The sequence below is a fragment of the Capsicum annuum genome, chromosome 12 (assembly GCF_002878395.1).
Source record: "Capsicum annuum cultivar UCD-10X-F1 chromosome 12, UCD10Xv1.1, whole genome shotgun sequence".
In the NCBI taxonomy this organism is placed as follows: domain Eukaryota; kingdom Viridiplantae; phylum Streptophyta; class Magnoliopsida; order Solanales; family Solanaceae; genus Capsicum; species Capsicum annuum.
Window position 1 is genome coordinate 24,862,072 of NC_061122.1, and position 13,824 is coordinate 24,875,895.

A 13,824-nucleotide genomic window follows, 5' to 3' on the forward strand; every position below is an offset into this window, starting at 1 on the left:
AATGCGGAAAGCACTGCATATCCATGCTCGGGCGTACCTCAAACTATGTTCTTCGCAATGACGCCTGCCATCCAACACTTCCAATAGCTCGGCCTGCAATGTAGCTCCCTAAATATGATCCTCTCGATCTCTTTCGGGCTTGGACCTTTGTTGTCAACGAAAAAGTTCAAAATAAGTGAGGCAATGACCTCCACAGTGACATTCTTATGCTTTTTTGTGACATGATCAACGCCACAAGTATGCTCTCCTACGTACTTATGGACGTGAAACCAACCCAATTCTCCGATAGCACATGCAAGCACCATCTACCAGCAAGTACGATCTACGCACCTCACCCTCAAGTATTTCTTACTACTCTTCAGAGTTGTGTAATTAAACGACATTTTCATCAACGCCTGCTTCAACAAAAGTTGTAATGTTTTCTTATCCTTGAATGTTTGTCCTAAAAAAAGATTGTTGTCGTCCGAGAAAGAGTGGCTTCTTTGTGGTTTGAGTTGCCCGTCCTAACCTCCTCCACACTCCTTTTCTTCATAATCTTCACTATTATTCCATTCATCACAACCCATGAAATCGTATTCCGTTGGCATATCATCCATATTTGGGGGTGGGGCTGATGTGGAAGCTTTTTTCCGGGACCTTTCAAAAACTTTAACCCGTAATATAGGTCTGGAGTTATCAGAATCAATGAAAATCATATATAATTCCATGTGTCTATCATTCCTTATGAACGTTGGATAGATTTGCCCCCTCCTGTTCATCAAGTAACTAATTAACACCTCACTTTGATCACAACTTAATTCACCGCTCTCTATTATGCTTTTAACCATGTCGGCGTATGAACCATTGCGACGAAAGGCAATGGACACTGTCTCCTTAGACGCGGTTTTCCAAACTCAACATTTAGGACTCTCCTCCCATTCACCAGAAAATATACCGCCAACAACCACGTAATCTACAAAAGACATAATATACCTCGATAATAGTATTCAATAGACTTGAATAGTGGTTTATGCGCCTAGACTTAATAGACTGAAGTCGTCTTCTTCCTGGTTGTTGGTCGTACAGTGCACGATTGACCTTTTTCCGACAACCACCGAATTAATCCGACGAATTTCAGCTTACAAATAACCTAAGGAGTATTGGAATGTTGTTATTGACCCAAGAATCGATTTCGAAATGTGGGACTGAATTTCAAGTTTTTTGTATGAAAATGGAAGAAAAATTGAAGCTAAAAATAATCCAAAAAGGCTTATAACAATGGAGATAATGTCACTTTCCGATGGATGCCGGAAAATTCGACGAAAAATGGCCGGAAAATGCTCGGAAAATTAAGGAAATGGCGTCAAAATAGGTGGTTGCTAGTGGATTGGTTGAGAAGATTTGGGAATTTTTTTTAATTATTTATTCAATATTTATATTTTTCAATATGGACTAAAGTGTAGTTTTAATAAAATTAGGGCTGAAATGGGAGAAGGGGTTAAAGTGTAGATTTTGTAAGTTAAGTGTTAGATTTGCATTTTATTTTTATGGTCCCATAAAAGTGTCCATTCTTTAAATTAAAAAAAACTTGATGGATAAATATCAAAAAAGATTTGGGAAGTGGACATCGGTTACAGCGTCGTTACATGTTACAAAATGTATTATGCAAACAGAATTTCGCCTTAATGGTCTGAGAGAAGGAAAGCCCAACCATTGAAGCTTTTGATAACCAATGAACTTTCAGATAGATAAGCAGATGAACCGAAAAATAGTTTTGTTAGGACTGAAGGGGTAATTGTTCAGTAATCCATGACCTGGAAATCACCTCAATTAAACGGGGAAAGCAAAGGGAACCTCTGGGACGGCTGCCTGATGTTTGCTTGTCCTTGTTGATAGCTAGTTGATATTGGCAAGTGATTTGGAAAAAAAACATTATCTTGTATACTTCTGTTTGTAATTATCAAGCTGAATGTTTCTTGATTCCGAAAAAACATACTTCAGGTATATAATGCAGTTCTTCCAGTAAAGACCTGATTTGATCGTTAAACTGGAAAATCTTCCCAAACTCTCGTCATGGAACTTCAACATTAAATTTACACCGCACAGGTTTGTGATCACTATCTGTCACTGGCATGCAAGCATGTACCTGTCGCATAAGTGACATTAGTTTCTAGACGAAGCAAGAAAGGCCTACTTGAAGAAAGCCCTGAGAACACTTACTGTAAAATAGAAGCTGCTACATAGCACACTAAACTGCACCTCATAGAAGGGAGCTGTCTGGCTATATCATTATAGCACGCTAAACTACTACATGCTGGAATTCGTTTCTTCTCCCCAGAATCATATCCTAAAGTCGAAAGAGAAAATGCCTTTCGGTGCCTTTTGACATTTCATCACTAAGCAATACAATCCAAAAGGGAAATCTTAAACTGGTTCCTGGACATATATTTTTGTTATAAGAATGCACTATACACAACAACATGCCCAGTGTAATCCCACAAGTGGGGTCTGATGAGGCAAGAACACATAATATACAGTTTGACCAATATTCTTCTGCAAAGAATAAGAAGGTAAGATGTTAATTATTACAAATATATCTCACCTCCTAATCCTGTCAAACTTTTAAGTTGGAGGAAATCCGATGATGGCTTTACGCATCCCTTGGAAAATTTTAGCAGCTTTCGTTTATGCTCTTAATTGATCTTTCTTCTAAGCCATTCAAAGCATCTTTGTGACAAAAAGTCCCTTGCTCTGTCACCATATCAGCTTCAGCAAGATCAGGCTTTACCTTGTGGGGGACTAATTGCTGCAGCCTGTTATGGAGGAACTCAAGCTTTAGTTCAATTTTAGATGATACTATGAAACTGATGAACACAAATACCACGCCATACACCTGTTCCACGAAGCATTTGAGTAAAGCAGCCACAGTAAATATGTGGAGAAGACAAGAGTGCAAGTCAAGAACATGTTGTTGGGTTTAATTGGTGTGAATGGAAAATGAAGGACACAACCTTTGAGCAAAAGACATATTGTTTTGAAAAAGGTGTGACTGTTCAGATAGTTGTGTCTGTTCAGAAAAAGACACAATGCTTCGAATGAACAGATATGACTCTTCCAAATGATACACCTTTTAAGTGAACCATTGCCACCTTTCAAAAGAGGCATCTGATGACTATATAAACCTGCTTTCATCCATAAGTTTAGAAAAAAAAGCGAAATTTTTCTGAAAAAAAAAACTCTTGTCTTAAAAACATTTTGTGTGATCAATCAAACTGTTGAGTGAGTTCGTAGAATCCAACAATTTGAGGTACCGCTATTGTTCGGATTGTAGGCCATTTTATCCTGGGAGGAAGACTCCATAACCTCGGGTACAGTGAGGGAAATTATTCCTTAAGGACACTCCGTGAAGTCGGGGGACTTGGCCTTAAATTCTGTTTCATCTATTTTCTCAAATCTAACACACTTCTTGGATAGATTATTAAGTAATCTTGTGTTGAAGGTGTTAAAGAACTTCAAAGGTGTTCTTGTTTATACATGAACTATTGTTGAAGTTGGTGTTGTAATTATACAGATTCTTGTACCCGAAACTACATAAAATAACAGTCTTAAGAAATAATACTTGCAGAATCTGTATTGCTTATTTTTGGAGATTAAAGCTTTAAGATTTCTACTCCGTTTGAACTTAACTAGTGATTCAAAGACATAAAATCTTTATCACAAGTTAAAGATCATTCGGTTGACGATTAAAAGTCATAAAAACTTCATAGTTAACTAGAAACAAGAAGAAGAGTTTAAAGTTGCTTAACTTTATGAATAGTATTCTGAAAATACTAAATTTTATTGTCTTGTGGTGATAGAAAAAATGACTAACGAAAATCAAATGCAAGATGCGGCTACGACTATGGGGGAAACTAGTATTGCCTCAATAAGTCGAGCAAATGCTCTGCAACCAATGGCACCTTCGGAGAAGCCCAAAAAATTTACGGACATTGACTTTAAGCGATGGCAGCAAAAGATGTTCTTTTACCTCACCACTCTATGCCTTCAAAAATTCACTAGTGAGGATGCTCCTGAGGTGCCCGAGGGAACCTCAGAAAAAGAGCATTACATGATTGTAGAGGCTTGGAAGCACTCAGACTTTCTTCGCAGAAATTATTTCTTGAGTGGTCTCCAAGACGACCTCTACAATGTTTACAGTGGAAATAAGACATCGAAGGAATTGTGGGGGGCACTAGAACAAAAATATAAGATAGAGGAAGCGGGAATTAAGAAATTTTTTGTTGCAAGGTTTCTGGACTTTAAAATGATAGATAGCAAATTGGTTGTCTCTCCAGTTCAGGAATTGCAAGTAATCATCCATGATCTCTTAGCAGAAGGTATATATTTAAAAAATACCTTAGTTGAACAAATTGAAAATGTTCTTAGTATTCAAGTAGCAGCGATCATTGAGAAGCTACCACCTATGTGGAAAGACTTCAAAAACTACTTGAAGCACAAACGCAAGGAGATGACTGTCGAAGATCTTATTATCCGACTGCGTATTAAAGAGGATAATAAGGCTGCTGAGAGAAGGTCAAAAGGGAATTCTACAATTAATGGAGCACATATTGTGGAAGATGATCAAAACAATTCTAAGAAATGGAAGAAAGTTGAAAAGGGAAGCAATCAACCCAAGAAGAAATTCAAGGAAAAGTGCTTCAACTGTGGCAAAATTGGCCATAAGTTCACGAATTGTCGTGCCCCTAAGAAAGGCAAGAAAAAGAACCAAGCTAATATGGTTGAGTCCAACAAAGAATGTGATGATCTGTGTGCTATGTTCTCAAAATGCAACTTAGTGGGGAATCCTCGCGAATGGTGGATGGATTCTGGTGCCACCCGCCATGTGTGTGCCAACAAAGAGTTTTTTTCGTCATTCGCTGCGGCTTAAGTAGAAGAAATGATCTACATGGCTAACTCTACTACTGCTAAGGTAGAAGGAACAGGAAAGTGTGCTTGAAAATGACTTCAGGCAAGGTTTTGACACTGAGCAATGTCTTGTATGTTACGGAATTACGTAGGAACTTGATTTCTATTTCACTTCTAGAAAAGAACGGATTCAAATGTGTAACCATTTCTGGACAAATTGTAATTAGCAAAGGAGAATTGTATGTAGGAAAAGGCTATCTCACCGTGGGCCTTTATAAGATGAATGTAATGAATGTTGAAATCAATAAAAGTTCAAATTCTTCTTACTTGCTTGAGTCTTATAATTTGTGGCATGAACGTTTAGGCCATGTTAATTACAAAACGTTACGAAAACTGATTAACTTAGAAGTTTTGCTAAACTTTGAGTACAATAAATCAAAGTGTCGAACGTGTATGGAATCAAAGTATGCAAAACATCCTTATAAGTCTGTTGAAAGGAATTCCAATCTCTTAGACTTAGTACACACTGACATTTGTGATATGAAGTCAACACCATCACATGGTAGAAAAAGTATTTGATAACTTTTATTGACGATTGCACTAGATATTGTTATGTCTACTTGCTAAATAGTAAGGATGAAGCAATAGATGCATTTAGGCAATACAAAACTGAAGTAGAAAATCAGTTAGAGCAAAAGATAAAAATAATAAGAAGTGATAGGGGCGGAGAATATTAATCTCCCTTCACCAAAATATATGTAGAGAATGGAATTGTCCATCAAACTACGGCCCCGTATTCACCTCAATCTAACGAAATTGCGGGAAAAAAAAACCGAACGTTGAAGAAAATGATGAATGTCTTACTTATAAGTTCCGGTTTACCGCAAAACTTATGGGGGAGGCTATCCTTACAGCCAATTGTATACTCAATAGAGTTCCCCATAGTAAGACACAATCAATTCCTTATGAGAAATGGAAAGGAAGGAAACCCAACCTAAAATATTTCAAAGTGTGGGGGTGTCTAGCAAAGGTCCAAGTTCCTATGCCTAAAAGGGTTAATATAGGACCTAAGACTGTGGACTATGTGTTCATAAGATATGCCAAAAGCAGTAAAGCATGTCGGTTTTTGGTTTATAAATCCGAACATCAGGATATAAATGAAAATACAGTAATTGAATCAGATAATGCTGAATTCTTTGAAAATATTTACCCATATAAAACTAGCCATAAATAGTCTAGTGGAGGATCTAAACGACCTCGAGATGAATCAAGTGAGAATGCACATAATGAAGAGAATCCAAGACTAGTACACATCAAAGAATTTCTGCTATGTTTCGATCAAATTTTGTAACATTTCTCTTAAAAAATGAGCCTCAAATATTTAAAGAAGTGGTGTCATCTTCGGACTCATACTTTTGGAAAGAGGCAGTCAATAGTGAGATTGATTCAATCTTAAGCAACCATACTTGGGAATTGGTTGATCTTCCTCCAGGAAATAAACCTTTAGGTTCTAAATGGATCTTCAAAAGGAAAATGAAAGCGGATGGTACTATTGACAAATATAAGGCAAGACTTGTAGTAAAAGGCTTCAAGCAAAAAGAAGGTCTTGATTACTTTGATACATACTCGTCAGTAACAAGGATAACATCAATTCGAATGTTAATTGCCTTGGCGGCAGTATATGGTCTTAAAATTTATCAAATAGATGTGAAAACCGCATTCCTAAATGAAGAATTGGAGGAAGAAATTTACATGAAACAACTTGAGGGTTTTGTGGTTCCAGGAAAGGAGAATAAGGTGTGTAAAATTATTAAGTCGTTGTATGGACTAAAGCAAGCACCTAAAAAATGACATGCAAAGTTTGACCAAACCATGTTGGAAAATGGGTTCAAGATAAATGAATGTGATAAATGTATTTACATTAAAGACGCTATGAATCAACAAGTCATTGTTTGTTTATATGTGGATGATATGTTGATCATCAGTATAGACATTTCTGACATAAATGCAATGAAATGAATGCTCGAGAAAAAGTTTGATATGAAAGACCTTGGAGTTGCGGATGTGATCTTAGGTATAAGAATCCATAGAACTCCACAAGGGTTGGCATTGTCACAGTCTCATTATATTGAAAATATACTTGACAAATTCAAGTATATGGAATTTGGTATTGCCAAGACTCCATTGGATGTGAGTTTTGCACTTCGAAAGAATGAAGGTGAAAGTGACTTACAATTGGAGTACGCAAGAGTACTAGGTGTTTAATGCATATAATAAATTGTACACGACCAGACATAGCATGCGCTATTAGTAAGTTGAGTCGGTATACAAGTAATCTCAACAAAACTCATTGGATGGCAATGAAAAGAGTTTTGGGGTATCTAAAATACACTCAAGACTATGTCTAGCATTATAATAAATATCCCGCAGTAATTGAAGGATATAGTGATGCAAATTGGATCACCGGATCGAACGAAGTAAAATCCACAAATGGATATGTATTTACTATTGTTGGAGGAGTAGTCTCTTGGAAATCATCCAAACAGACTTGTATTGCTCGTTCTACAATGGAATCTAAATTTATCGCATTGGATAAAGCCACTGAAGAAGCAGAATGGCTCCAGAATTTCTTGGAAGATATTCCTTATTGGCCCAAACCAGTGGCACCAATATGTATACACTGTGATAGCCAAGCGGCAATAGGTAGGGCAGGGAGTATGATATACAACGGTAAATCTCGTTATATAAAACGGAGACATAATACTGTTAGAGAACTTCTCTCTAGTGAAATTATCATTGTTGACTATGTTAAATCAAAGGATAATGTGTCGGATTCACATACAAAAGGCCTATCTAGAGAAGGAGTAGAAAGGACATCCAAGGGAATGGGTTTAAGGCCTAGGACAAGTCAGCATGGCAGTAACTCTACCTAGCAGACTGGAGATCCCAAGAGCTAGGTTCAAGGAGATCAAACAAAATTGTGTCTGACAGGTTCAACATTGTCAATTACCCAACCCATTCTCATGATGTAGACAGTGTTTAGTAAACAAGGATAAGACTTAAAGTGAAAGTCTTTTAATGATTATCTAAATTTAGCAGATTTGACCAAATAGTTTAATCTATAGGATTGAATGTTTAGAAATCACCTATGTGAGGGCGAAGTGGAAGCCGTTTCAAGTAGAATGTTAGTAAAGGCCTATCCTCTAAGCTCTCATGAAACCGGGATGTGTTTATGGCTGAAAAGAACAAAACCGTGAGAACCATAAACGGTAAAAGGCTGGTTGTGTGACATGTGTTGTCTAGGTGTACATTAAATCTCGATGGTTCAAAGATATCAAATCTACTAATTGACCGAGTGCATCCGATGCATGTTCTCTACGAAAAGTTCAAAGGAAAACCCACTTATCCAGATGCAATCAGTCTTTGCTTGATGATAACATACTTGTCCGTAAAGTTTTACAAAGAATAGTCATTCCTCATTCATGTGGGGGATTGTTGAGTTTAATTGGTGTGAATGGAAAATAGAGGGACACAACATTTGAGCAAAAGACATATTTGTTTTGAAAAAGGTGTGACTGTTCAAATAGTTGTGTCTATTCAGAAAAAGACACAATATTTCGAATGAACAGACATGACTCTTCCAAAGGATACACCTTTTAGGTGAACCATTGTCACCTTTCAGAAGAGGCATCTGATGGCTATATAAACCTGCTTTCATCCACAGGTTTACAAAAAAAATGAAATTTTTCTGAAAGAAATAACTCTTCTTGTCTTAAAAACATTCTGCGTGATCAATCAAACTGTTGAGTGGGTTTGTAGAATCCGACAATTTGAGGTACCACTATTGTTCGGATTGTAGGTTATTTTATCCTGGGAAGAAGATTCCATAACCTCGGGTACAGTGAGGGAAATTATTCCTTAAGGATACTCCGTAAAGTCGGGGGACATGGCCTTAAATTCTGTTTCACCTATTTTCTGAAATCTAACACACTTCGTGGATAGATTATTAAGTAATCTTGTGTTGAAGGTGTTAAACAACTTCAAAGGTGTTTTTGTTTATACATGAACTATTGTTGAAGGTGATGTTACAATTATACAGATTTTTGTACCCGAAACTACATAAAATAACACATGTATTGCAGCAAACCAGCAGCATTGTTAAGAAGGTTGGAAAATCAAGTGAAAGACATTCTCTCACTCCCTATAAATAACTGTATGAAAGGCGAAATCTGCAAAGTGAAAAGTAAGACAGCGAGCTTATATCAGATAAAGAAAACAGCAGAAATATGGCCTTGTCTCTCAAAGAACCAAAATGATCCCTATGTCTCAATGATATTCCACGATCAAGGCAACTGAAAGTTAGTTGCAAGTAAACTATACATTCGCTGAGATAATTTCCACTTTTCCAGCACTTTTTACCTTCCACTCACTCTCTGGCTCAGGAATACGCTTAGAGAATTTTTAGAAAGTCTTATATTTTCTTCTATGGTACAGAAACCACCTCAAGGAATCATCTAATGAAGATTGCTATCTCAGTGATGTCTAATAGATAAAAAGCAAACTGTAAAAGAAGAAAAGGAGAGATCTTTTCATTAAATTGAAAGAAGAGCTGTTTTAATTACAAAGTGATCAGAACAGATCTGCAGTACAGTAACTGAAACAGAAACTTCCTAATAACTAGGAACTAAATCTACCAACAACCACATGCCTAAAAAGAAGAACTATAAAGAAGAATCCTGTAGACAGCAGCACCACTAGCATTAGCCAAGAACCCTTCTTTGTGTTACCCGCATTTGGCAGATACGGATATGAATCGGGTTGTGGCTTTACACAGCTATCCCCATTGAAAAGGACTCTGTGTGGAAAAGCCCACCCGTTCTCAAAGGAGAAAGTCGACAAATCCTTGCCGAAAAGCAGCTCGGACTGTACATTTCCTGATGGACCAGCTTGCATGGGCAGCTCGTTGTAGAATTTCTGACCCCAGAGCGTAGCACTGTCATCTGTAAAAATTCGAGGAGATTAGTCATCTAATATATTTACCAGTAAAGTATTTAACAGTAGACAGATAGCTTACTAGTTGTTCCATAAGTAGGTAATGGCCTGTAATTAAAGCTGGATAGCTGAACAAGGTTGTCGAAGTTGGGATGTTGGACAACTAAGTTCCACTGCGTATAATTCCCTCCAATACACCTTGTAGTTCAGTTTCACATGCTAATGAATTCTGATAGGGCACATATGACTTGTGCACTGAACCGAAGGAGAACCACTGTCTTTTCCAAGGCCTGAAGGTAGGTTTGATTCGTCTTGACTGAGAGGAGCAAATGAAGAAGGATCAGGAACTAAATAACCATTTTTTTGTAAAAAAGCAGAAACTGTGACAAAAATTGAAAGAACAAAAAAAGAAATGTTTTGCAGGACTTACTCTACGCAATTTCCACTCCGAGTGCCATTCTTCTGGCAGCCACAAGTGCATGTTGGGCACGGTACAATGGTTTCACTGTTGAAGGCTGAGAGGGAGACGCAGCATGTAGGAGTTTCTTGAGCTCGGAACTGTGAGTATGTGCATATGACATCCCAAGTAACTGTCATCAACAACATAAATAGTTACAAATTAATGCTCATGGTAATTATAGAAATGCTAATGACATGATCGTGTCTTACTCATGGCCTGTGTTGCTCGTCTCCCATCATTAGTAGGGAATCTCGTAGGTTTAACGACTTTAGCAGACCCACAAGTATAACCAGGCCCTGGTGCCTTTAAGGTGAATTTCTTAGGAAGTCTAACTGTTGTCTTCGTTGTTCCTGCAGAACCAACAGTCACTTGAAATGAGCTAATGGCAGCTTGTGGATCTTGCCCCCATGAGCTGATCACTCCTCCCTTGCAGCAGTTTGCAGTCTGCTGACTGTAGGGAGTTCCGGGCAGTAAATCAACCACTTCTGGATCCCTTTTGCAGCAATGGGGAAGGAGTCCTTTAAGTTTGGAGCAATCTCCTTGCTCTGTTGTTTGTGCTCCCATCATGTTCCATATCGCTTCCTTCTCCGCCCATGTCCATCCCAAAGTCCATCCTGGTGCTTCAATAAGCCGATATCGATGGAAGTTGAACATCTTCACATTAGCCTGTCCATTCGCAGTGATAAAGATCAGAAACCTACCAGCTTTTTGGTACTGGTAAGGAGTAATAGTAAATGCAGTTTAGTAGATACAAACTGATACTTACAACATATCCATCAGAGGCGGAGCTAGCCTCCTTTAGGGGATTCGGCCGAACCCCCTTCGACGGAAAAATATACTATTTATACATGATTAAAATTATTTTTTATGTGGTTATAGTAGGTGTTGAACCCCCTTCGACTAAGTTTTCTTTGACTATTAAATCCCCTCAGTTGAAATCCTGGCTCCGCCTCTGATATCCATTTGGTGTCCAGAGAATGACATCCCATTTGATTGTGATGTTTCCATAGGGATCAAGTGCATCGAAGGCATCTATAAGAAAAATAGAAAAAAAAATGTGAAAATTGTCAAACAAGCACGCTGACATGCACAGATCTTTACAGTGATGGTAGGGTGAAATGAATAATACATATCTGATCCAACAATATGGAAAATGAGAAAAATCGAACCAGTTAAACTTTCCCAAGACTATGTTAAGAATTTGAATCAGCATTTGTGTGTATTCTAAATGTTCTCCCTAGGCAACCAGTCATGATCAAGCTTCCTAATTTTGAAGGCAGCTAAATACTTTGTTGCTGCTGATTATGACTTAGAAGAAGTAAAGAAATTGAGGGGACAGTTCCAACAAGTTAGCGGGAGGAAACTGGTCTGTAATAACATTGAGCTACCTAGATGGATTTTCATTCTAAGGCTAGCTGCTCTAAGAAGATTAAGCACAAGAGAATGGTTGTTGAAGTGGGGAGTCATTATTACTCAACTGTGTCCACTGTGTGAGGTTGAGAATGAGGAGACCATAACCTCAGACCACATTAACCTTTTAAGTTCAATTTCCCTGCAAAAGACACATATTCACTGAGATTATACACTACTGGCCACAAGTGTACCTTAATCGTTCTCTGCCCTAGGAGCTTGTTAGTACTAATTGTACACGGACGCCTGCATGGTTTTTTTTATTAAAAAAGTATTTTTAATATTTTTTTATTTTCTTTATTCAGTTTTAATTATTCATTTTCTTTATTCATTATCTTTCTTTCTTCTTCTTACAAACAATGACATCCAACAACTCATCAATGGCATCGAAAATTAATTTATCATTTTTCTTATCTCCAAGCACAAAAGCGATTGGTTTCGACTTCAAATTCGTCGAAAATTTCAAAATGGTATTGTTCATTATTTCCAACTTCAAGATTGTCAAAATTTTAAAGTCGCTATTGTCCATTATTTACGACTTCAAAGTCGTCGTAAATTTTAAAATGGGTTAGAAGATCTCTGCAACAAAGATGAGAATTTTTAATACCTCACTTACCAGGACATTACAACTCAATTTTCAAAATCTTCCAAATAATAGTACAAATTTGTCTTCCCATGAGCAAAAATTATACATACATGCGTCCCAAACAGGTTTAAGATTGTACGCTCGACATATACATGGAATAGGAAACAAAAAACTATGCTTTAAGTACATCCCTTGAAGAAGAAAAAGAATCTGTCGCACCAGATTGTTCTCATACAAATTAGATCCCGAAAAAATAAGAAAAAAAAAGCGTTTTGATAGTGTCTATGTTACAATCTCATCCATGGTTTTGCTCGGTCCTCTAAAAATATACACGACAAGTACATTAAGCTCCAAATTTGGAGATTTTGAATTGCTTCTTGACAAATTGAGAGGCCTCCGACTCTCCTCGATGACACAGGATCCTAAGGAGGGTCTTGGTATCAGCACCTAATTTGCCCCTTCCGCCCTGCATCTCTAACTCACTAGCAGATCCATTTCAATTTTTTTAAAAAAAACTGAAATGGAACTTAGATCTATTTTTTCGTTGTCTTCTTCACTTTTGTGTTCGTTGTTGGGGAAAGTTAAAGAGGTCAAGCGATTTGAGAATGAATTATGAAAGGCAAGGTTGAACATATTAAAGAGAATTTGGTAAATGAAAAGAGAATAAAATGGAAAAGGAAAGAAAAAATAAAGAGAAAGCATAATAAATAAAAAATGGTTTATTACAGCTGTTGGACCAAAATAACTTTTGAGATTGAAAAAAGAGAAGAAGATGAAGAGAAAGGAAAAAGATGAATTAAAAGGGAAATGCAGAAGGAAATGTAGAAAGAAAGATGAATAAAATAATGAAGTAATAATTGTAGAAGAAAATGAATAAAAAATTGATTAAAAAAATTAAATATATTTTACACGTGTCAAAAACGTGTGTATCTCACCTCTCAACATAAATGTGGTTGTGGATTTTTAGGGGTGTTATAATTTCAATTTTAAATATTTCAGAAGGGTCATAAATTCAGTAAAAAAGGTTCAGGAGGGTAATAGGTCACATTTAAAAGTTGAGTGTGTAGTTGAAATTTCGACTAAAGGTTGGAGGGGTGATAGACCATTTTCTCTCAAATATATGATTTTTGTTCCCTTTTCTGTTTATCGCTTCTCTTTATCTTTTCCCTCCAATTTCCTCTTCATCTTTCTACGTTGTTTTCAGCAAATCCATCATTATATCTGCAGTTTGCTTAAAAAATTTATTTCATAATTAAAAATTACAAATAAATCACCTTACGTATGATGTTAACGACTTTAGAGACATTTAAGTCATTTTGACAATAAAAAAGTATTTGACATTACTTGTTTACCAAATACATCAATAATTTTTTTAGTTTCAGCACTTTTATCCAAACACTTATCTGCTCAATTTATAGACACTTATTTTAAATTTATAATTTTTAATTACTTAAGCTAAAAGACTATTTTTTTTTAATTCTATCCAAACGAG

General features: G+C 36.7%; 1 pseudogene; it reads right to left on the reverse strand.

The window, feature by feature from the left end:
• Positions 1-2,650: 2,650 nt before the first annotated feature.
• LOC107849362 lies at positions 2,651-11,083 on the reverse strand (annotated as a pseudogene).
• Between the last annotated feature and the right edge of the window lie 2,741 nt (positions 11,084-13,824).